The sequence below is a fragment of the Halichoerus grypus genome, chromosome 7 (genome assembly GCF_964656455.1).
Source record: "Halichoerus grypus chromosome 7, mHalGry1.hap1.1, whole genome shotgun sequence".
Classification (NCBI taxonomy): domain Eukaryota; kingdom Metazoa; phylum Chordata; class Mammalia; order Carnivora; family Phocidae; genus Halichoerus; species Halichoerus grypus.
Window position 1 is genome coordinate 63,451,180 of NC_135718.1, and position 23,707 is coordinate 63,474,886.

Here is a 23,707-nt window from a genome sequence, read left to right on the forward strand (position 1 = left end):
ATTTTGGAGGAATAGTGTGTCCACTTCTATGACTTCTGTATGGTAAAATGCCTGGAAGGTTTTCCTTGTTCCTATCTGTGGGTTTGGGCCAAGTGCTTTTTTTTTTGTATCATCCCCAAATGTTCAGAAATATATTTTCACAAATGCTACAAAATGTTAACCTAGCTATTTCAGGATGTATTTGACCCAAAGAAATGCCACTTCAGTACTGGCACTTAGCAAAAGTAAAGCAGATTCTGCCCTTTGGGGGTAGAGAGGAGAAAATTGTGTGTTGAAAATTATGGTGGCTCCCCATGTGCTCCTGGTCAGCAGTAGGACTTACACGTGTTTCTCTCTTTTATGTAGGTAAGTCCAGCTGTGAGCAGGGTGTTCTGTTCTTCACTTCCAGAAAGCCAGGTTAGTGTCTCGGTGCAAACCCATGACCGTAGATTGATGACATGTTGTGTCTAATTCTGAGCATGGATTTCAGAACAAGTTTCTCAGTCATTTGTCTTAAAACAATTTGTCTTTACCATTTTTTCATGGACTCAGTTATGAACATCACAAGTTCAGTGATTAATAAAATTATTCTCTTTACTCTGCGAGTAAATGGTACTAAAATGAACCTTGAATCGGTTTGTACTTTATGACTTTTGTGGAGGGGTGGGGGTCAAAGGGATGTCAGAATCACTGGGGATGCTGGGGATCTGGGTGCTTGATAATTAAGGTTTTACTTCTAGTCTTAGCACTCTAGAGCTGGAAGAAACTTGATATAATAATAGCTCATATTTTTTTAGCATAAACCAAAGTTCGGATAATTTGTTGCATTCTTTACATTTATGTTCTCATTCTGCATCTTAAAAAAAAAAAACAAAAACCCTGTGAGGTGAAACTATTCTCTTGATCCCCAAAAGACAGGTGAACAATTGATTGGAAGTTCAGAGAAGTTAGATAATATATTCCATTCCTACTTCTAGGAAATGGAAGAACTAGGATTTTTTAAAAATCTGTCTTACACTAAAACCTAGACTTTCTAGTTGAAAAATTCTTCTCTAGTAGGGAAATTGGGGCCAAGAAAGGTTAAGTGAGTTGCCTAAGATAACTTGGTAATTACAGTTCATATAATAACATGAAACAGCCCAACTGTTGCAAAAGAATAAACACCCTTCTCTTAAATAAAATGGTGTAATAGTAAGTATTCATGTGTACTTTCTGGCATAGCACTAAGATTTAAGAAAGTTTTTATCAGGGGATCTCTGATCTTAAAGATCTTAACAAACAGATTTAAAAGGCAAGATATTAAACATTCATGTATGAAAAATTAGAGGATAAATCAAGATCATACAGGTCATACATGACCTCCCATACTGAATTGGGAGGTCAATGGTACATTTACGAGAAGTTCAACATTTTCCACTCTGTGGGATTACTTTGCAATTCCATGTATGCGTGGAAGAAATTTCAAGCACATATTTTGTCTGGATAGATGATAAATGAGTGAGAGTTTAGGAAAAGACAGAAGGTAGAATTTCAACCGAACAGGGAGAGATTATGCAGTCATCTAGAACTGCTAAATTACAGTATCTCAAACTCAAAGGTGTTATTGCTTCAAAAGCATTGTAACAAAATTGTGAGCTGTTTGAATCTGCACAGCATCTTTGAGAAAGCATTACTATTTAGCATGATACTTTAAAGTACTCAATTCCTTTTGGAACCTTAATTTGTCTAAAATGTGACATATAGATAAATTTGGATGCATAATAGATAAATCCCAACCAAAATCCTGAAAATGGCCAGTAAAGATTAAGCAGGACATTTTCAGTTTTTACCAGGATTAACAGCCTTCTCTTCCCAACTTGCCTACTTTTGGTAGAATAATTTTTTTTAAATGTTTTATTTATTTATTCATGAAAGTCAGAGAGCGAGAGAGAGGCAGAGGCAGAGGCAGAGGGAGAAGCAGGCTCCCCGCCTAGCAGGGAGCCCGATGCGGGACTCAATCCCAGAACCCTGGGATCATGACCTGAGCCGAAGGCAGACGCTTAACCATCTGAGCCACCCAGGCGCCCCTTTGTAGAATAATTTCTAACAGTAGTCAATCCTTCTTAAGCAGCATTATATAAAGGAGTAAACAAATAATGAAATGGGGAACAAATTAGTAAAGAAAACCTTAATATGTTCTCTTTTAAAAAATGTACTGATATCCCAACTCAAGCTAATAGCCCTAAAAGCTTAATTAGCTAAGAGATACTTTTAAGCATTTAAGGGGTTGTTATAAGCTGTCCTATAACAGCGTTGTCCTGTACAAGTTGTTCTACAGTGTATCATTACAGAATAGATCATAAGAACACTGAGAAGATCCCATTGCAGGTTAAGACCTCACCATCAACTGATACTTAGTTAACTGCAGCAGTGCTGTGTCATAAAAATACCAGTATAGCAACTATAAACCTGTAGTTATTTAAAAAGTAAAATTAGGGGCATCTGGCTGGCCCAGTCAGTAGAGCATGTGACTCTTGACCTTGGGGGCCTGAGTTCGAGCCCCATGTTAGGCAGAGAATTTAGAAAATAAAAAATATAGAAAATAAAAAAACCTAAAAATAAATAAATAAAGTGTAAAATTATATTCTGAGTCAGATGTTAGCAAGACCTTATAATTAGCATGTTATCCCTAATATAATTTAAATAGCAATCATTCATTTGCTTTATTGAACTTCAGAAGGCTTTGGTTCATATGCTTGACCTGTCTTGAAACATGGATGGAAACACTTGAAATTTTATTGTTCTTCACTCGGGAAATTTGCCTGTAGAAAACAGAGGAATTAAAAAAAAATCTTTTCGATTGGTCTTCTTTTAGAAAACAGGCATTTCAGTCTCATTGTTTGAAGGCCTCACTCTTGCTTCGTGTAATTGGGTTCAAAGAGTATAGGTGATCTGAATTTGGTTTTTGTGTTCATCTTCTCTTCTCCACTCAGGCTTCCCACCAGCCTCACGACACCAAAACAAAACTTGGAGAAGGAAGGAAACTTAAGTCACGAAAAGTGGCTTATGTTGTGTAGAAAGGGGGAGGAGGTGGGAGGGGGGGGAGGGGGAAGGGAAGCTTTGCTGGGAAGACCAAAAGGCAGTCACTCAAATGGATGGGATGTGTATGGACTGGTTAGTTATATATCAGCCTCCGAATTATTTTTTTTCATTTATAAACAAAGTCACCACCTCCTCTTCCTGAAATCCTGTGTTCCTTGTGCACATAGGGCAGAAATTGGAAAATAGGCAAATAAATAAACTGACATGAACTGTGGGTATGACAGTCACTCTCTCCAGATGTCCCAGGACACTTCTGTCTCCAAATACTCCCTCCAGCTGTCCCATCTAGTACATTAGCATGTCTCTGGTAAGGGTCTATCCACTAAGGGGTGAATTCGGAAGTTTTGCAAAGAAAGAAAGAGATGCCAATAGGTACAGAAGAAGCAATTCCATTTCTCCACTCTGCACCTGTGCTTATTTATTGCATAGACACAGGTTAAGCTGAGTTCCCCATACTAATGAGGTTACCATCTCAGGCTCCATCCCTCTGTGAGGAAAGTTCCTTTGAATTGTGGCTCCCATTTCCTTGCAGACACTGTTGAAGCATAGTCCAAACCCCTAATGAACACTGGAATAATAATAACCAGTGATTATTATGAGCCTATTAGATGCCAGACATTTTACTGCACTTCAACTAAAATTACCAATTCCAATTTTACAGAAGCAAAAAAAACGGAACTCAGATATGTTAAGTTCAAAGAGCTAACAGAAGGTAGAGCTTAGATTTGCACCCAGGTCTGCCTAAGAACTTGAATATGTATTTGCTTTAAATCAATTCCTGGAGGGCAGGGGAGAGAAACACTTTAAACCATTTCATCCCAGGTTATTTTTGCAGATGGTAGACACAGGAGTTAAATAATTATTCTTACGGGGTTTTTTGTTTTGTTAGTTTTGTTTTTGATCTAACTTGAACCACATAGCAGGCCTGTCTGGACAAATTTGTTAACTCTCCAGGTCATTTATAATATATTTTGACTGAAGTCAAATCTTAAACAGTTGAGTCATGGAGGGTGGACTCATGCATCCAGAAAAGTCCTCAGACATACTTAAGACAACCTCATGTAAGTGAAAAAACCTGCCACCCAGAGAAATGATCTAGCTCACCCACTCTCGTGGTTAGTAACAGATGCAGCGGAACGTGAACCCGGGTTCCCAAGTCCCAGCCCAGGACTCACTTCTAGTACATTAACACTGCCTGAAAAGTGCCAAGTCTTCCAAACCCTCCCATGTAGCCAAAATGACAACTATCAAGTATGAAATCCGTTGGAAACCTAAGATAGATCTGGAAATGGGCGATAAGAGGACTCCAGCAGTGTAAAGATACAGTGGGCACTAAGAGAAACCTCACTTCTCTGCCTTGACGCCAATGCAGAGCAGTCCTCCCGCTGACTCAAAGCATAGCAGCCCCACTCCCCATTCTTCTTCCTTGTCTTTGTGGAACCTTCTGGTTTAATCAAGTATGGAGCTTTTCAATTTTGTCTATGCACCTCTGGCTTTTTACTATGTGACATGTAAGTATTTCTTGGGACCTCATTTTTCTCATCTATAGAGTGGGGACAGTATCACGTCTCTTAGAAAAATCTGCAGATGTTATGAAATCATACACATAAAGCACATAGTTGGTGCTCAGTAAGAGACAGTTCTCTTCTCTGCTTTGCCTTCCTAGAGTATTTCAAGGGAAAACGTTATCATTTTTCCCCTAAATGAATAGAGTTGTTTGAATTCTGACATTGCAAGGGGTTGTTATAGTAACCTTTCTTCTTGGGTAAAAACGTGCCCAGTGGTCTCCGGAGGTCCCAGGGGCCCAGTCACGATTACATTGGTTTTCCTTGCACTGTAGGGTTGCCACGGCGTTCTTGAATTATTTTATTGCTTCAGTATCTGCTTCGAAGTAATACCAAGCTCCTCTTGGAGGTTTGTGGCTCCCATTTCCTTGCAGACACTGTTGAAGCATCGAACATGTTTTCCACATAGACCCTTGCATCCCAGAGCAACTACTATATTTTCAGCCAAGTAACTAAGAAATGCTTCCAGAGAATATTACTGCCAGTAGAACATTCTTGCTTTCAATTTCAAAATACGTGAGACTTGCCTACCGTCGTTTCAGTTAACTCGAGCGTGAAGAGCTGCGGTCTGTGCTCTGGCCTTGTCTTTTCGTCCTGTGTCGCTGACTAATCTATCGATAGGAAAAACATAAGCACAGCAATTTCCCCTTCCACCCTCAGCGCTTGATAACTACCCTGGCCTAAATTACATCTCCGGGAAGTGTTTCATCACACTCCTCTCCCCAGCTGCCACACTGTGTCATGTGGCACTCGCTGTCCCGCTTCGGATTTTTGGAACCAAGTCTTTGGCAGCACGTCCTATTTGTCACGTACATGGAGGAAAGCCACTGTGGTGATTTTTTTCTTATTGTACTTTCTCCCCGCTTTTAAATTAATAATCCGAGGGGCCCAGGATCGCCTTTATTTTCCTAGCGGCATAGTCTCCCTTTCAGTGTTTGACAAAGGTAGATTGCAAGATGTATGTCCTTTTCTTCAGCTTTAGGAAGTGGCTGAACTGGTTGCTAGCCGCTTCCAGATTACCAATTGCTAGATTGAGATGACTAGTCTCAAATTGGTTATATAAATTTTAGTTCAGGGGCGCCTGGGTGGCTCAGTCGTTAAGCATCTGCCTTCGGCTCAGGTCGTGATCCCAGGGTCCTGGGATCGAGCCCTGCAGCGGGCTCCCTGCTCCGCGGGAAGCCTGCTTCTCCCTCTCCCACTCCCCCTGCTTGTGTTCCCTCTCTCCTGTCTCTCTTTCTGTCAAATAAATAAAATCTTAAAAAAAAATTTTTAGTACATACCAAGGAGTCTGTTTGTAAAGCAGTGCTTCTCAGACTTTAATGTGCATACAGATCCCCTGGGCATCTTGATACAGTGCGGATTCTGATTCAGGAGTTCTGGGGTGGGACCTGAGATGATGCCTTTCTCCCAAGCTCCCCATCGATGCCAAAACGGCTGGTCTAAGGAGACAGTTTTGAGTAGTGAAGGTCTAAAGTCGAGGTGTTACTGTAGCTTATGCTGAAACTCACGCCTTCCAGGCTGTAAGACTCCCACCTTATTTTGTTTGCTTGTTTCTTAAATCATAATAGACAGTCATGGAATCCTAAACATGGAAGGGGTGTACATACACAGCAGTGTGCTAGTAAATCAACCAGCTCTCTGGGAAAAAAAAGAATGCATTTATGTGCATACATAAGTTGATTATAAATTTTACTGACATGAAGAATGTATGTAGCATACACTTTGCAAATAATAAAAAAATAGACAATACTCTTTATTGTAAATTCCATAAAGCTAGTTGGGTTTTATGGAATGCTGGTTGTTTTTTGCTGAACCTTTTTATCCATAACCTACCTGTGGTACAATTGATGAAGGGGTGTAATTCCCATATAAATTTTGGCTGATATTTTCCATTACGTTAATGAGCAAGATAAAAGTGGAACAACAAAGACATGTCAGAACTGTACTCATTTATCAAAGATACGAATAACTTCTCTGCTGAACCGGATAATAGCTTTTAAATAGTGTAAAGATATTTCCTTAAATGTATTATTCGCAATGTAACAGCTCCACATGTAACACACTTTTAAGTTTAATCTGCATTGTTAGGATTTTTTAATCATTTTCTTAAGTCAAGACAAGCAACAAAACAACAAAGCAAGCCCTGAATTGTAGTGGTTGCCAATTTCTGTGGTATAAAGACTCCCACCACGGCCAATTTCAAGCTACCGTTGTGACTGAGTGTGGAGTTGGGGAGAGATGGCCCAGTAGCCCACTGCGATCTAGTATTTCCACCATACAGATAAAATTGGCATAAATAACCCCAAAATGTAGGTAATAGTAAAATGTAATAAAATAATTAGAAAATGATGAGTTTTGAGAATTTAGTACCTTTGCTTTTAGTATAATTTCTTTAATCAAAACTTGGTATAATTTAATTTTTAATACTGACCCTAATTTATTTATGTGTTATTATTTATAAACAAATAATAATATTTGTTTATCCCCACAATATTTGTTTATTGAAGTACAGTGACACCCAATGTTACATTAATTTCAGATGTACAACATAGTGACTTGACAACTCTGTACATTATGCTTTAACAGTTTTGTAAAAATCCTGAAAATTTAACAACCAGTTCTCATGGGCTGGTGGGGGCTGGCTCCCGCACACCACTGGATGTAGATCATCCCGTCAAATGATTCTCAGCCTTTGCTTTGCATTGGAATACCCCAGGAAAACCATAACCTACAGTCAGTAGATTTTTGTTAGGGCCTAGGAATCTGAATTTAAAACATTTTTATTGACATGTATCTTATTTGAAGAAAAATACAAAAATCAGAAGTATATAACTTAAAAGAATTTTCACAGACTGAACATACCCACATAACCAGTACCGACATAGAGAAACAGAAAATCACCAGCACCCAGAAGCTCTTTTTAAATCCTTATCCAGTCACTTCCCAACCAAGGTAACCACTACCTTGGCTTCCAATACCATGGATTCATTGTGCCTGCTTTTGAACGTTTACATAAACAAAATCTTTAGTGTCTCATTTCTTCCCCTCAATATTGTGTTTGGGAGGCTTATTCATAATGTATGTAGCAGGAGTTCATCCATTTTACTATAGTGCCGTGTAGTATCCCATTATGACTGGAGCTCAGTTTATTATTTATTTATCCATTCTACTGCTGGTGGGTTGTTTCCAGCTGTTTGCTATTATGAATAGTGCTGTCAAGAATATTCTTTAGGCGCCTGGCTGGCTCAGTCGGAAGAGTGTGCGACTCTTGATCTCGGGGTCATGGGTTCGAGCCCCACGTTGGGTGTAGAGATTACTAAAAAATAATAAATAAACCTTAGGGAAAAAAGAATATTCTTGTACAGGCAGCAGTACTTAAAGTAAAACTAAACAGATTCCCCTAGTGATTCTAATAAGCAGCTGATCTCTTGACTGCCTTCTCTACAACTCCCCCCTCCTCCCTTATTTCTCGAATAATATGACCAAGGCTATTGAACCTTTTGTGTGAATGTAATTTTAGTACCATAAGCCATGAAGCTGTGTGTTTCCATTCATTATAGTATGTTCTCCTGGCTCTTTTCAATTTACGTTCACCAACTGCCCCTTTCATCAAGACACCGGCTCTTGTGCACTCTAAATAGGGATGAGATTTGGCCTCACATCAATAGCATGGAGGAATAATAGATACAGTGGAGATGCGGCCAAGGCTAAATTTGGCAGCTGATCATTAAGGCTCCTGGAAAGAGGCTTCAATGAAGGGGAATTGTTTCCCTTTGTGTATATCAAACAAAAATCAACAGTGAACCCTGAGAATATTTCAGATTCTAATATTTTTAAAAATTCATTTATTTGAAGTAGACCAGCAACTCTCCTCTGAAAGAGAACTGAAATCTCTCAAAATCTGATGACTCCATCTGGAAAGATTAGAGAAGGCGGTTTTCCCTTTGGCTTCTTCCTATACCTGGTATTCAGCAGGTGTATTCTTGCTACATTGTTCTAGGATGAGTGACTGTGTAGTTGTGTGGGGGGGGGGGGGGCAGGGGGGATCTATTGAGATGTTAGTTTCTTTGATTTAAGTCAAGGGAGCTGAATGACTGGGAGCTCCAGGATGATACTGTTGATGAGTGGGATGGCTGCTCAGCATTAAAAGAAAGGTTCCTGAAGCAGCAGGCCCTGAAAGGCACTTCACCTAAAGCTCCCAAGATATGCAGAGAGGAGGCAAAGAGTACACATGAACTCCACATAATGAAGGAAGAATGTATGCTCACACACATAAATATGCTAGTCCCTGGTTGTCCAACCTCCCCATCCTCACTTTTCTGTAAATTTTTTTGTTATAAAATTTCTTTGTTATTATAGAAAAGATGGAATATATAGAGAGGAAAAAAGAAAAAGATTAAATCAACTTATAATCCCAATTGGCATTAATATTTGAATGTTTATCCCAAATGTTGCTGTGTGTATTTAGGTACAGAATTTTTAAGGAATGGTGTTATTCTGTAAATTCTTCTGTCACCTTTTTTCATTTAAATGTTTATCATGAACATATATGACAAAAAAATGTACTCCTCTAACACATTTTGTTGGCTGTATACTCCCTTATTATGTGGACATTTATTGTTGGGAGTTTTTTTAACCAACCCCCCGCTCCAGCCCCACATGGCTGGATTTCTAAAATTGTTTGCAATATTTTGTTTCCACAAATAGTGGTGTGATAACTTTCCTTTAATGGAATCTTTTTGTCTACCCTAATTATTTATCTAGGAATAAAGTCTTATAATTGGATGGAAGTTATGGACATTTTAAAGTTTTTTGAGTGCCAGGTGCACTCCAGAATAATGGTATTATTTTTCTACTCCCACAAACAGTGCCTCATTCCGCTTTTAAAAAATGTAAAATCTTTCACGTTATAACTCCTACCTAGAGTTAGAGGGTATAGGAACATGTCCTGAAATTATTAGCTGGAATCTATGCATTGATGTCAGCCAAAACCTCTAATAAAATATGAGATTTTAAAGAGTCTGTTTTTTGTCCACCAACACTTTTGTATTTATGATCCAATTTTACTAAGAAATCCTTGGTGAGGGGGGGACAGTTTTCTTCATTTGTCTGAATCAGAGCATAACCTAATCCTAGTGGGCATATTATAGTCTCCTAAATGATTAAATGCAATTGCTTCATTGTCATCATATGTGAAGGCTTCATGGCAAGTGGTCTCTCCGGTACTCCAGAAGCTGACCCATTGACATCTTTAGAGAATGCTTTCAATGAACAAGTTACTACAGAGCACTACAGAGACTTTTCTTCATGAGGATGGATTTTTAAGCATATCTAGTTTACAGACTTGATATTAGCTTTCTCCAGTGAGCACTTAGAACTTTGACATCTCTCTGAAGACTTAACCAGTATTTTAAGTATTAATTCTTGACACAGCTTCCTGATCCAGCCCTTAGCTGAGGTTCACACACAGGCCCTCCAAAATCGATGCATGGTGTCTTCTATTGTTTCAATTTTTTTAACTTTAAAAAAATATATTTAAGTTTAACAGACAAAGAGAAATGTATACAGATCCCAAGTATACAGTTTGATGAATTTGTGAAAACTGAACATATTTATGTAACTAGCATCTAGATCAAGAAGTCGGTATCACCAAGTACCCCACTTCTGGTCACCACCCCACTACACCCTCTGTGTGTTTGAAATGCTCCAAATTTTATGTCCTGGGTAAGCCATTCATTTACAGAATTTTATTTTTCACTGAACCCTTAGCTTTATAAGAACTAGCTGCAATGAGTTTTAATCAAGCTACCTCCCTTGTAACTAAAAATATGTAGAATCTGCCTTTCCAAGTAAAGATTATAACATTAAATTCGTGCGCTGAATGTGCATCAATATTTATATGTTTGTGATTTGCAGGTACACAAATACATACATCACATGCATACAAACAAACTGGGAACTTCTTTCTTCTTTTAATGAATGTAAAGCTGAATTATACTATATTGATCCAAGCTTAAAATATCTTAACTACAATTGATTGTCGCAGAATATTTCATATGATATGCTTCCAAACAATTTCTTAAAATTGCTCATTTTAGTTACTGTAAATATTCCCTCTGAACACTCAAAATTTAAAAGCCAAGAATTTTTCATCTTCTGTTTGAAATATATATGTGTCTTGGGTGTCCACAGCTGTCTCTCTATATGGTTCAATTTCTTTGTCTGATATTCAGCTAGATGATCTTTTAGATTCTTGTGGGGTTTTTTTCAGTTGAGAGCCTGAGTCAGAAAAAAACAAGTTATGCAGCCTCACAAAGCTTTATAAATATATGATTCTGAAGAACGATTTATACATCATCAAAAATCATGTATTAGTATTGGCTTGTATCTGTACTCTTACTAGAATTAACAATCAAGGGTTATACTTATGTACTCATTAGTTTTTTTAAAAAGCAAAAATATCTCCCCCATTATAGAATACACTTAGAGGATATTATTCATCCATAAAAAGTAATGAAGTGCAAATACATGCTGCAACATGGATGAAATTGAAAGCATTGTGCTCAATAGAAGCAGACAGACACAAAAGGCATAGGTATATGATTTAATTTATAAAAAATGTCCAGAATAGGCAAATTCATAGAGACAGGAGGTGAATTAGTGGCTCCAGGCAGGGAGGGGAGAACCGAATAGCTGCTAATGGGCACAATGTTTCTTTCTGGGATGATGAGAATGCTCTAGAATTAGATAGAGGACATGGGTGTATAGCTTTGTGAGCATAGCAAAAACCCTGGAATTGTATATTTTAAAAAGGTGAGTTTTATGACAGGTGACTTTTATCTCAATTTTTTTTAAAAAGGTAATAGATTTTCATCCTAGAAAATTTGGAAACTAAAGGGAAGTAGACAAATGACAAGTTATAGCCCGGTTACCCAACAACAGTCACTGTTATCTGTTGAGTGTACTTCCTTCCAATTTACCTTCCATATATTGCTGTTGCAGGAAGAACAGCTTCCCTTTCAATGATGGAGACGCAATTATTAAATGTTAAGTATTTACATACTACTACCCACCCATTCTGCCCCTCCCCCTGACAAGAAAAAAGGGTGGGTCCAAGGGAGATCCATTTAAATGGTGGAGGGGAATAATGATGGAGATACAAATGAGAGAAGCAGAGAGCAGTGGCCAGCCCTGTCAGAGGTGATGGAGAGGCATCTGAGGTGAAAGTAGCTGGAGTCCCAAGAGGCAGAAGGACAGACCTGACCAGTTGCCAGGAGAGGTGGGACTCCTCAGGGACACATCCCAAAGAAACTTACTGGGAGTTTTGCTGCATGCCTGATAGGTCATGTAAACCACACCCCTCTATTCTTAAATACCCATGTTGTTTCCTGGCTTTCTAAAACTCACATTTGTGTTTCTTTTAGCCGGGTCACTGTGCTAAGATGGCACTTAGCGTGAGAGAGCGAGGAGGGCCAATTCTGTTTGAGTTGTGTAACTCAAACCTATTTGCTTATTTTATCTAGTTTCCATCACTGTTTTTTAGATTGCTATCCTGCACTTGCCCCCTGATAGTGTAGCATTAGCCTTTCTCCATATGATCGCAAACTCAACATAAACATGATTTTAAATAATGACAATCTTAATAGATAAGACTTGTTGGCTGTTCTCTTGATGGCAAGCATAGTGATTAAATACTTTACAAGCATTATCTAATTTAATCTTTACAACAACCCATCCACGGAGGCAATTATCCCCAGTTTACAGATAAGGAAATAGAAGTTTAGAGAGATTAAGTAATTGGCCCAAGATCAGATAGCAAGACCTTAATTATTCCCTCACTTGTCATGGATTTGTGTGGTTTTCATTTTTTTCTTGTTCTTAATAAAGATGTGATAAACATATTTGCGTTTTTTTTAAGATTTTATTTATTTATTTATTAGAGAGAGAGAGAGAGAAAGGGGGAGAGGCAGAGGGAGAAACAGACTCCCCACTGAGCAGGGATTCCCCACACGGGACTCCATCCCAGGACCCTGGGATCATGACCTGAGCCCAAGGCAGATGCTTAACCAACTGAACCACCCAGGCGCCCCTAATATATTTGCTTTTAAAACATTTTCTGTTTATGAAGTTGTTTCTTTAGATGGATATATCAGGAAGTATTTTTTAAATTGCTGAGTGGTTCAGGTTTTCTTTTTTGTTGCTGTCAATAAAATCTCTCCTTTTAACTTTTTCACTTACTTTTTTGTTGTTAGGGAGTTTGGTTGGTACAACCTATGCTTTGGGGGATTTTTGTCCTCATGGTGGGTTAGTCAACTTCTGTAAATGTGCCAAGAACACTTGAAAGTACACCCTCTTATCATAGTTTCTTTTTTTTTTTTAATGTGGGATAGCTGTTCATTTATCGCTACTTTTTAGGCTATTCAAGCCCTCCATGTGTTGTTTTTCATTTTTGTTTTCTTAATCTAGTGTTGATTCTGATTCTTTATCTCACACATGTTACTTATTTTCATTAATTTCTCCTTCTAGAGTTTTTCTTCATTTTTATTGTATGCCTTTTGGTTTGTGAAGGTTCATTATTACTGTTACGCTTTTACTGTGAATTGCCCTTTTTTTTACTGTTTATCTTTTAGAGATATTTTTTCTATACTACTTTGAAACCAAAATCAAAATAACAGTGAAGGCTAGTTTTACATTTTCAGTTGGTTTTGGTTTCCATAGTCCTTTTAAACTGAGATTGCCCCCCCCCTTTTTTTTAGTTCTTAATTTTGAATTATCTCTGGGTGTTTTGTCAAGTATCTTTGAGCAGTTTCATTCCTTAAAGAAATCTGAGTTTTTGTTCCCTGAGTCTTTGATATCTAAAAATAGCTTTATGTTCCCTTTACATAAATAACAATTTGACCAGATTCAGAAACTTGTGATTATGTCCTTTTTCTGTGAAGGCTCTCTATGTGGTTTTCTGTTGTCTTAAAATAGTGCATTGGTGAAGTGTGTGGTCATCCATATTATTATTTCTTTATAGAAAGAAATGTCTTTGGCCATTAGTTTTAGAAGATGTTTTGCTAAGGTATTTGTAGGGTTGTTATATCATTTTTCTGGCATCGTTATTTAAATGTTTTACTGAAAAATGTATAGATGTAGAGTCTTCTTTTCTTTTTCTCCTTCTTCTCCATGTCCCATCCTCCTTTTTGTATTGGGAAAATTTTGTTCTATTAAACCACACTTTACTCCTTGAGTTCCTCCAGAAGCCCTATAGTATTCTGGGGATTGCTTATTGACTGTCAGCCTCTTTATTATCTTCCGCGACATCATTTTCACATGGCCTTCCTCCTATACTTAGAGCTTCTCATGTTTTGCCTGACCCTCACTAATCCATTCTACTGCATCTTCAAGGCTATTTCCTGTTGCCACTATGGTTTGTAATTTGGCTGTCTTGTATTTCATTTAAACATGGCCTTTACGTGTCTTCTTGCCTGCTGGTAGCCTCCTCTGCTGTTAGTTTACACACCTGCATTATCTTCTTTTGCATGATCAACTACATGCTATCCCACATTAAAAAAAAAAAAAAAACTGTGATAAGAGAGTGTACTTTCAAGTGTTCTTGGCACATTTACAGAAGTTGACTAACCCACCATAAGGACAAAAATCCCCCAAAGCATAGGTTGTACCAACCAAACTCCCTAACAACAACAGATATTTTTTAAAAACTTTTTTTTTCTGCTGTTCCTTATAGCACAACTACTTCAGTAGAAGACTTTTCCTCTATGTCTTTGGCTAACTAACTTCTTGTCCTTTTCTGCGTGTCAGGGTCTTTAATAGACCATATGGTGAATGGTCTGTTTACTTCAGCCATGTAGAAAAAGATTCCCGGTGGCCAAGGATTGAAGTATATTCAGTGCTTGGATAACCAGGGCTCTGTTGGAGACCAGGGTAGGGCTCTGGAGTGAACCCGCCCAGTTCCAGAGTGGACAGGCCTCGCTATTCAGTATCGTACGGGTCAAGGGCACTGTGGAGGGTTGACTTAAGAAGAGCAGTGAGGGATGTCACCACTGAAGATATACTAGTGGTCGGTCTTAGAGGTGGTACCCCTACCCCAATCCCTTTCCCCTTAACAAGACCCATCACTTCTGTTGCAGTGTCGAAATTGAAACCGCCTGGGTAAGCAGGAAGAAAAACAAAATAAAATAAGTCTTTCCCATGCTCAGTGCTGTCTACCTGGCTCGTCCTCAGCCAGGGGCAATCACTGGGGCTGCTCTTTTCCCAGGACAGCGTGCAGGGTTCCTCATGGCTTTCCCGTGCCTCCACAGCCTGCTCTTCTACCTCAGTCCCAACTCAAGCCAGCTCTCATTACTCCAGACCATGGGCATCTGTGGGGAAGGGCATCCTGCTTACCGCCCAGCCCAGTTCTTTTCCCTGTGGAAATGGGCAGTCTGCTGGTCTTCCGTGACTGGGCACCATGGCAGTGAGTGTGGCAGAAATCCTTCGAATTTCGGGTATATGGCTACTCGTTATCCTTATTCTGGTACTGTCGCGGAGTCTGCTCTCTGTGGAGAATAAGGTTAATTTCAGTGAGACCATGTAGCAGGGGATCCAATGCATGTATTCTTCCAATGCTGTCTTGCCTTCAAGTCCAACGAATTACCTCTTGTGATGTCTTTTAGCAGAGATTGAATTTCCTCATTCAAGATTCACTTTCATGTCAATGATACATCCTTCTCCATAGGGAGTGGGTACATGTGCCTCCATTCTCCCCTTCTTTGCCAGCCAATCACTGACCTCACCCAAAGAGTTAGAAATCCCTTGAATGCGGATGTTAAAGTCCAAAAGTTGATGGGAATTTTATGAGACCCTTATATGTAAATAGTATTAAGACTCATAAATTGTCTCTAGGCACTAGAACAAAATAAATGATCACATTCCTTTTTTTTTCCTAAATCAGTTTCAGCCCTAAGCTCCTGCCTGCCTCTATTGGGGCTCCTTCTGCCCCCTGCCTTATCGTTTGGTGGAGGGGCCTGGTCCTTCATCCCTGGTGTTCCCATGGTTACTGATGCTCTTCTTGATGGGGAGCCATGGCTGGTGTGATGCCATCTGTCAAATACTGCTCTCATGATGGGCCACACAGATGTCCCTCAAGGTGTTCCTCTCACTGACTGCGGGCTTAGCCACACGCCTTTGCTCTCGAGGCCATAGGCTTAGTGATCAGTCACCAGAGATAGCTGAGTGCAAGTTCGCTGCCAGATCCAGGGGGAAGGTTTCCTGAGGAAGGTGGAATGGCTGTACTTTTATATCCTATTGAACAAATATTAATTGAAAGCCACATATGGCCAAGGCATTGAAAAGACTTGAGGATTTAAAGATGAGTAACAGTCTCTGTTGCCAAAAAATGTACAGTCTTAGTGAGATGCAAGCAAGTACATACATGTCAGCATAATTGTCAATATTAACAAATCAGAATTTGGTAAATATCCGAGGAGATAGTATAAAGGAAGAATGTTTTAAGTGCATCTTCTTCCAAAATATAACTTGTGTTCATCTACTTAGCTCCATCTCTGCTGATTCCTGGTCCAAACATTCCCCCCCCACCCCCCGGAGAACCTGGGAACATCCTCACTGGTCCTTCTGCTGCTGCTCCCCACACAGCGGTCCTGGAGGTATCAGCGATGCTTCTCAAAAGCAGATCAGAACCCGTGACTCCTTTGCCCACAACGTTTCAGTGGCTTCTCACTGCATTTAGAATAAAACCCAAGTTCCCTTCTGTGGCCTAAAAGGCCGTGTGTGATGTGGCCCCTGCCTTCTTTCCAACCTTCACCTCTCCAGTTCCCCTGGCCCTGGCTCTTGCAGGCCTGAGCTCTTGCAGGCCTGCTTCTTTGCAATCTCATGACTGGGCCCTGCTCATTCTTCAGGTAGCAAGAAGGTGCGGCCTCCTCAAAGAGGCCTCCCTTGTCTTTCCTGCAGGCCTCCCACCCATTATTTTCTCTCATAACACCCTTTCCTTTTCCTTCGAGGAAGTTAAATCAAGGTTATGATTACATCTACCTGTTTTCTCCCACCTGACTGCGAGGTCCATGAGAGCAAGAGCCACAGCCAGCTTGCTTACCGCTGTGTACCTGTCCTATGGGCCCGGTGCTCACTAAGTGCTCAGCCTATTCTTTCTTGAACTAAGACTGCCTGGGGCGCCTGGGTGGCTCAGTTGTTAAGCATCTGCCTTCGGCTCAGGTCATGATCCCAGGGTCCTGGGATCGAGCCCCACGCATCGGGCTCCCTGCTCAGTCGGAAGCCTGCTTCTCCCTCTCCCACTCCCCCTGCTTGTGTTCCCTCTCTCGCTTTCTGTTTGTCAAGTAAATAAATAAAATCTTAAAAAAAAAAAAGACGGCCTGAGTCCTAAAGGTGCAGAACAATTTCAGTGGTAGGTCAGGGGCATGAGAAAGGACATCTGAGCAGAGTGGCAAGAGCAGAGTCAGCATATTTGTAGACAAAAGTCAGCCAGTATGTCTAGAAGATAGCACACAGTTTACTTATGTGGTTTTGAAACCTATCCTGAATTTTTTATGCATCTTTTAAGCTAAGTTTTTTATCTGTTCTTTATTTTTCAACTGGGGCAGCATTTATTAAGAGCAGTAGATAGATAGCAAGTTTATTTCTAATCCTGGCTCACCTCCCCCACTGACATTGAGTTTAAAAAAAAAAAAAAAAAGAGTGTGATCTTGTGTAGGTCTCCATTATCACAGGGCTCTGGCGAGGATAACAAGTGGATGTTTAAAAAAGTACCTCTGTGTTATCTGTAATTCTGGACTTAACATGCGCTGTCCTTTCTGTTACTTAAACTCTTTTCCTTTCTGTTTTAATCAAAACTTTCAGTTGAAAAAAATATTGTTGATTTGCACGATGAAAGGTAATTTTATCCTGGAGATATATTTCTGTAAACTTTTGATTTAGGGAAGCGCAGCCCAACCCTGACTGTCTCTTTCCCAGATCTGGACCCACTCTCCATTCCAGCTGAGATGTTTATATTATGCACAGAGCAGCTCCTGCCTGCCTAGGACTGGTGATTAAGAGCTCAGGATAATGAAATCTGCACAGTCGAAACTTGGCTGTTGGCTATGGTTATTATGCAACTCTTAACATTTCTCTTTTGTTTCCGTCAATAATATAAAATTCCCAGTTTTTCTTTCTGAGCTCACTCTTCAAATACACTAAAATGTGTTCCACCAGTATTTTTTAGTGACCATGTTAAATTATTCCTTAAAGTTCAGATTACATGCTTTTCTAAAGGACAAGAAAATTTAGTGGCTGTGCGACACATTGTTCAAACCATCTATGAACAACCGAATGAACTGAAAGTACAAAGGCCCCTGGATGGGCCTTTGAGTTTTGCCTTTAAGCAGACTGCTCACCATGCTTTGATTCAAATAGCAAACTTAACAAGAAACACAACACAGGCGATGGTAAGAGATGGTGTATTCCAGTGTTGGGGTGATTTGGAGCAATTAGAAGATGCCTAGTAAGATGTAGACAGACGATAAGCCTTCCCTGCCCACCCTCCCTAATATCTGAATTTCTCATAGTAGGAGAGACTAACACACTGAGCTGGACTCAAAGAGTGGCTCTATACTGAAATGCAGCTATCCAGGGGGAATAAGAGTATCTTGTACTTCATCAGCCACAGTGCCTTGGAATTACTGAATTATGGAGACAGGACGGTGATGGTCATCTAGCCGTCGTGTCATTGAGCCATAGTGAAAGTGCCTGACACTTCCTAAGAGCCTGGGTCTTAAAAGACGAACAGGACATCAGGAAGGCCATCATCTCAAGCCTGAAAGTGGGAACAGAGTACCACCCTGGGAAGAGAAATGATTTGAAAAAGAGACCAGGGCAGCTGAGCTCACATTTGGTTATGTCACTCTTTGGCTTATGGTTGTCCCTAGAAGAGAGTCACAAATAAATTGGGGGACCTGTGGACCCGAATGAATAGTCAAAGAAAGTTTTACAGAAGTGGGGCATGGTATAGACTTACATTCCAAGCACTTTGGCACGTGGTAGTACCCCAGAAACACGTGATGATTCATTAAGGGCATGAGATGGGCACTTTGAAGGTGTAGCCACAGGAAAAATACAAAGTTATCAAACCACCATTCTGTGGTTTGCTAACATAGGAAAAACCGAGTGTATCTGTGTCATTGTGATTGTGATTGATTCTCCTAGAACCATTGATGATACAAAGGAGGAAATAAATCGGTCTGTGTGGAGGCAGGGCAATTAGGAAAACTTTTTAGAGGAGATCATATCTGAATAAGGTTTTAAGGAGTGAACAGAATTTGCCAGGCAGGCAAGGAATGGTAGAGGGTTGGCTGGGGAATAGTATGTGTAAAGGCACTGAGGTAGCAAACAACATTTAAAATTTAGGAGGCCATCTTGTGTGGCAGAAGCATGCTGTCACTATTGTAAAAAATTACCGAAAATTTGGGGTGCCTGGGTGACTCAGTTAAGCATCCGACTCTTGGTTTTGTCTCAGGTCATGATCTCAGGGTCATGAGATAGAGCCCTGCGCTCAGCATGGAGTCTGCTTGGCATTCTTTCCCTCTTCCTCTCCCTCCCCCTCTGCCCTTCCCCCCGCTTGCACACACACACGCCTGTGCTCTCTCTCTCTCTCTCTCTGTTAAATAAATAAATAAAATCTGCTTTAAAAATTATCAAAAACTTAGTAGCTTAAAACAAAACAAATTTATTATCTTATAGTTCTGGAGTTAAAAGTCTGAAATGGGTTTCATTGGGCTAAAATTAAGATGTTGGTAGGCTGTGTTCCTTCTGGAGACTCTAGGAGAAAATATGTCTCCTTTCCTTTTCCAGCTTCTGGAGGTCGCTTGCATTCCTTGGTTTATGGCCCTTCCCTCCATCTTTAAAGCCAGCAGTGTAGCATCTTCGTATATCCCTCTCACTCTGATCTTCTCCCTCCTTCTTCCACATGAAAGAACCTGAGCAATTGCATTGGACCTACCCAGATGATCCAGAATGACCTCCTTATGCTAAAGTCAGCGATTAGCAACTTAATTCCATCTGCTACCCTAACTCCCCCATGCCATGTAATAGAATACATTCACAGATCCAAGAGATGAGGACATGAACATCTTTGAGGGACATTATTCTGCCTACCACACATGCAATAAAGATGTGGAGGGTGATGGTGAAGAGAAAGTTGGCATGATCCACCAGCCCTAGGTAGGAAAGATCATCCACCCAAAAGGGACCTATAATCTGATATTTAAAAAAAAAAAAAAAAATAGGAGAAGGAGTCAAGGTCCTGGTGATTTTCCTAATGTATAATGGGTGTGTTACTGATACGTAACAAATCACCACAAAGCTTGGTGGCTTAAAACAATAATCTGTACTTTCTCATGAATCTGTAGGTTGCCTAGGTGATTCCTTAGCTGGGCTCACTCATAAAGCTTCCTTCAGCTGGAGAGTTGGCCGGGCCAGAGGGTGCAAGTAGCACACTCTATGGCATGTGGTGAAGCCATAGGCAGGCGACCTCGGTTACTCTCGCTGTGAATTCCATTCCTCTGCTAGGCCTGGCCGGCTTCCTGACATGACAGCCTCAGGACAGCATTCCCGCAGCGTGAGGGTGGAGCTGAGGGCGTCTGGAGACTTTGGCTCTGGAACCCACACAGTCTCACCACTACATTCTTCTAGATCAGGCCACACAGTCACATAGCTCGAATTCAAGACAAAGGGAAATAGATTCCATCTCCTGATGAGAGTTGCTGTCGTGACCACATTTCCCCTAGCACAGGCCATGAAGAGAGGTGTTTTTCCTTTAAGAGTAGGATTTTGAAACTTGAGATTTCAGGGGTAAAATGTTTCTGGCTGACAATGTCCAGTACATGACCAAAAGTATGAGGGGCTCAAGGAGAGTGCGGGGAAAGTCACTGGGTGCTGAAGAGGTGGAGGGACTGTGGGGCCAGAGTGTGGGACACATCACCCTGTGGACACAGCAAGAAAGCTGAGTTGGTGGTGAATGTGGAGGAGGGACGTGATCCAGAAGGTGACAGTAATCATGGCGTGGGCACCTGGGGCGAACTGGACAGCCAGGAGGTCATGACCACAGTCTCTAAGCAGCCTGGGGATGGTGGGCACCAGCACCCAGGGGCAGCCACCCTGCACCCCCTCACTGAGTCCTCACTCCCCACCCCCCACACTATCTTATTCACTTGCCAGTCTTAATAAACGTCCCACTCTGATGTCCAGAATGTGCGGACACCTTCTTCAGCACTTCATGGTCAGCGTCCATGTCCCCAGGATTCAGTGAAAGTATGAAACGAAGTCCAAGTCAGTTTGAGTAAGATTACAAAGCTGCCATAGTAACAGGTTACCAGTGTCTGTCCTTCCTAGCTTTTCTTTTTCTTTTATTATACTTTCTTTGTCTCCTCAGATATGGATCTGAAGGCAAAAGTGTGTCTGCACTGATCAGCAGGAATCCTGGTGGTGAAATTTATTAACAGTGTTAACTGAATAATATTTATTGCTCTCATTCTAGGTAAATAAAAATCAGAAACCAGATAGTCATTAACCAGATGGTCCTAAGAGCTCATTCAACCATAAGAGTGCCCAAATAGGAATAAATTAGAGCCCGTAACAAGTAAAGAAGGATAAAATTGCATATTTTTATAATTATCATAATTTAATATTTATGTGTAATAGATAAACAATGGGTTTACAATACACGTGTAGATGTATTTTCAGATTACCACAAAATAAAATTTCTACCCAAAAGAAAAGATTTTAAGTATTTGGAAATCCAGAAAACCCTTCCTGGAAATGCCATGTCTCGAGTGAGTGATCTGGGCTATGAGTGTTGAATTCTGCCCTGCCTTTTATTTCCCTTACTTGTTGTCCCCTTTGTACGAGGCCCAGCACCTTTGGCAGTCACTTCAGTTTTGAGCAGATTGCTAAAGATTAGAGGACCCACGGATGTTATTCTCACCTTTGACACAGAAATTCTTTTTAGGACTGTGCATGAGATGTGTCTATAAATAAGTAATGATATTTTTGTAATCATAGCCTTAATATAAAACCAGGAGGGCTTTTATCCACTTCAGTGTGTCTTCTGTGAAAGCTCTACAGCTATTCCACCAACTCTGTCATGTTTCAAATTATTTGAGGGATTCCTTTTTGGGAGCTGCTCTCAAAGCTAGTTTGCAAGCCAGCAAGAAGACCAACCATGTATTTTTTCTTAAAAGATTTTATTTATTTATTTGACAGAGAGAGATACAGCGAGAGAGGGAACACAAGCAGGGGGCGTGGGGGAGGGAGAAGCAGGCTCCCCACTGCAGAAAGCCCGATGCGGAGCTTGATCCTAGGACCCCGGGATCATGACCTGAGCTGAAGGCAGACACTTGACTAAGCTACCCAGGCGCCCCCAACCATGTATTTTTTATGTCTATTTCAGTTTTGACTAAATCCAAACATGCCCCCAAATTTTAAGGATTGGCTCTCTATGATTTTTATCTGCCTAAAAAATAAAATTCACTTTCAAAAGAGAAAGGTTTTCTACCCACTTAGGACAATCAAAATACTATACCTCAGGTTGCAGAGTTGTGGGGCTCTAAATAGATCCTGTTTTTCTGACACAGGGTGCCCCTTGGTAGTATCACCAGAAACATATCAAGTTTCTTATCAGTAACAACTGTTAGCATTTTTATTCTAGAATCTAGAAATACCCCAGAAAAATACTATTTTTTAGATTTTTATTTATTTATTTGAGAGAGAGAGAGAGATAGCGAGAGAGAGCATGAGTGGGGAGGAGAAAGAGAAGCAGACTCCCCACTGAGCAGGGAGCCCGACGCAGGGCTCGATCCCAAGACCCTGGGATCATGACCCGAGCTAAAGGCAGACGCCCAACCAACTGAGCCACCCAGGCCCCCCAAATGTTTTTAACCTACCTTTCCAACTGCATTGTCATTTAGCTAATTATGTCCAGCTCCCACCCAGAACTTTTTTGCCTTCTTTGCGTAACATCAGGTATATGCTCCATCTTGTACCTATGTTCTTTGTTTTTCAGTGAATTACTCTTTAATTACTCTACTAAAATGTATTCTTTTTATAGATCTTTGTGGTTTTAGGTTTCTGATTTTGCATCCAATTCTGGTCTTCCTGCCTGACTCAATTCAAGGTGTTCATCTTCATCATTATAATTATAATCTTTGGGGTCATCAGTGTGTCAGCTACATCAGTTCACCTAACCCTCACTACTTGAGGAGACTGGTACTAGAATTCCCATTTAACAGATGAGGAAGCTGAGGCTAAAAGCGCAAATACCTCACCCAATGGCAAATGGCTGGAAAATGGGGAGACTAGGATTCAAACTCACATCCCCTCGAAGGCAGGGATTTCTCAACCTCAGCACTCTTGACATTTGGGGCCAGATTATTCTTTGTGGTGGGGGCTGTCCCTTGTATTGTAGTAGGTTTCAAAGCATCTCTGGCCTCTACCCACTAGAAGCCAGTAGCCCTCCCCCACCCCATGTGACAACCAAAAATATCTCCAGACTTTGTTAAATGTTCTCCAGCAGATATTTAAGGACCACTGGTCTAATCCCAAAGTCAGGCTTATGCCCCATTATACTATGAAATCGGGAACTAATAAAACCATAGGCTAGATTTTGAAGAGATCAATTTGAGGAGTCACCACATGTGAATGATCATCAGAATTGAATTGGAGTTTTTCTTAAGCCTCTTTCTCCACCCGAGACCTTCAAAATCTGCATTTGCCAGGTGGGGAACAGGTATCTGTCTATTTTAAGCCTCTCTGTGGCGTTCGAACCACAGACCAGATCCTAACCTCACCACACATCTGTTCTTTGAATCACTCCACTCAATTCTTGCCAAATAGTCTCTAGCCTCAGTTTTAACACCTCCTGTGATGGTGTTACAGGAGACAATCTTGTGTTCAGATGGTCCTAACTGGGAAAAAGTATTCATTCTACTTAATAACCTTCCTTCTGTCTCTCCCTCTATACTCTTAATCTCATATTATCCAAATTATCTGTTTTCTCAAATCAGGTGACTTACTGAGTCCCAGGTATGTATTAA

At 40.5% G+C, this 23,707-nt stretch overlaps 1 protein-coding gene across 9 annotated transcripts in view; it reads left to right on the top strand.

Moving 5' to 3' along the window:
* The window catches only part of RHOBTB1 (Rho related BTB domain containing 1), a 118,933-nt gene that overhangs the window by 55,723 nt on the left and 39,503 nt on the right, over nucleotides 1-23,707 (top strand). For 6 of the 9 annotated variants that reach the window (XM_036083969.2, XM_078077677.1, XM_036083971.2 and 3 more), the window contains one exon: nucleotides 346-396. The exons of 2 other annotated variants lie outside the window; for them this stretch is intronic. The gene's annotated coding sequence lies outside the window, so the exon portion shown is untranslated. Of the gene's footprint in view, nucleotides 1-345; nucleotides 397-21,048; nucleotides 21,154-23,707 lie in introns of all 9 variants that reach the window. One more of the 9 variants, XM_078077678.1, reaches the window with a different exon arrangement.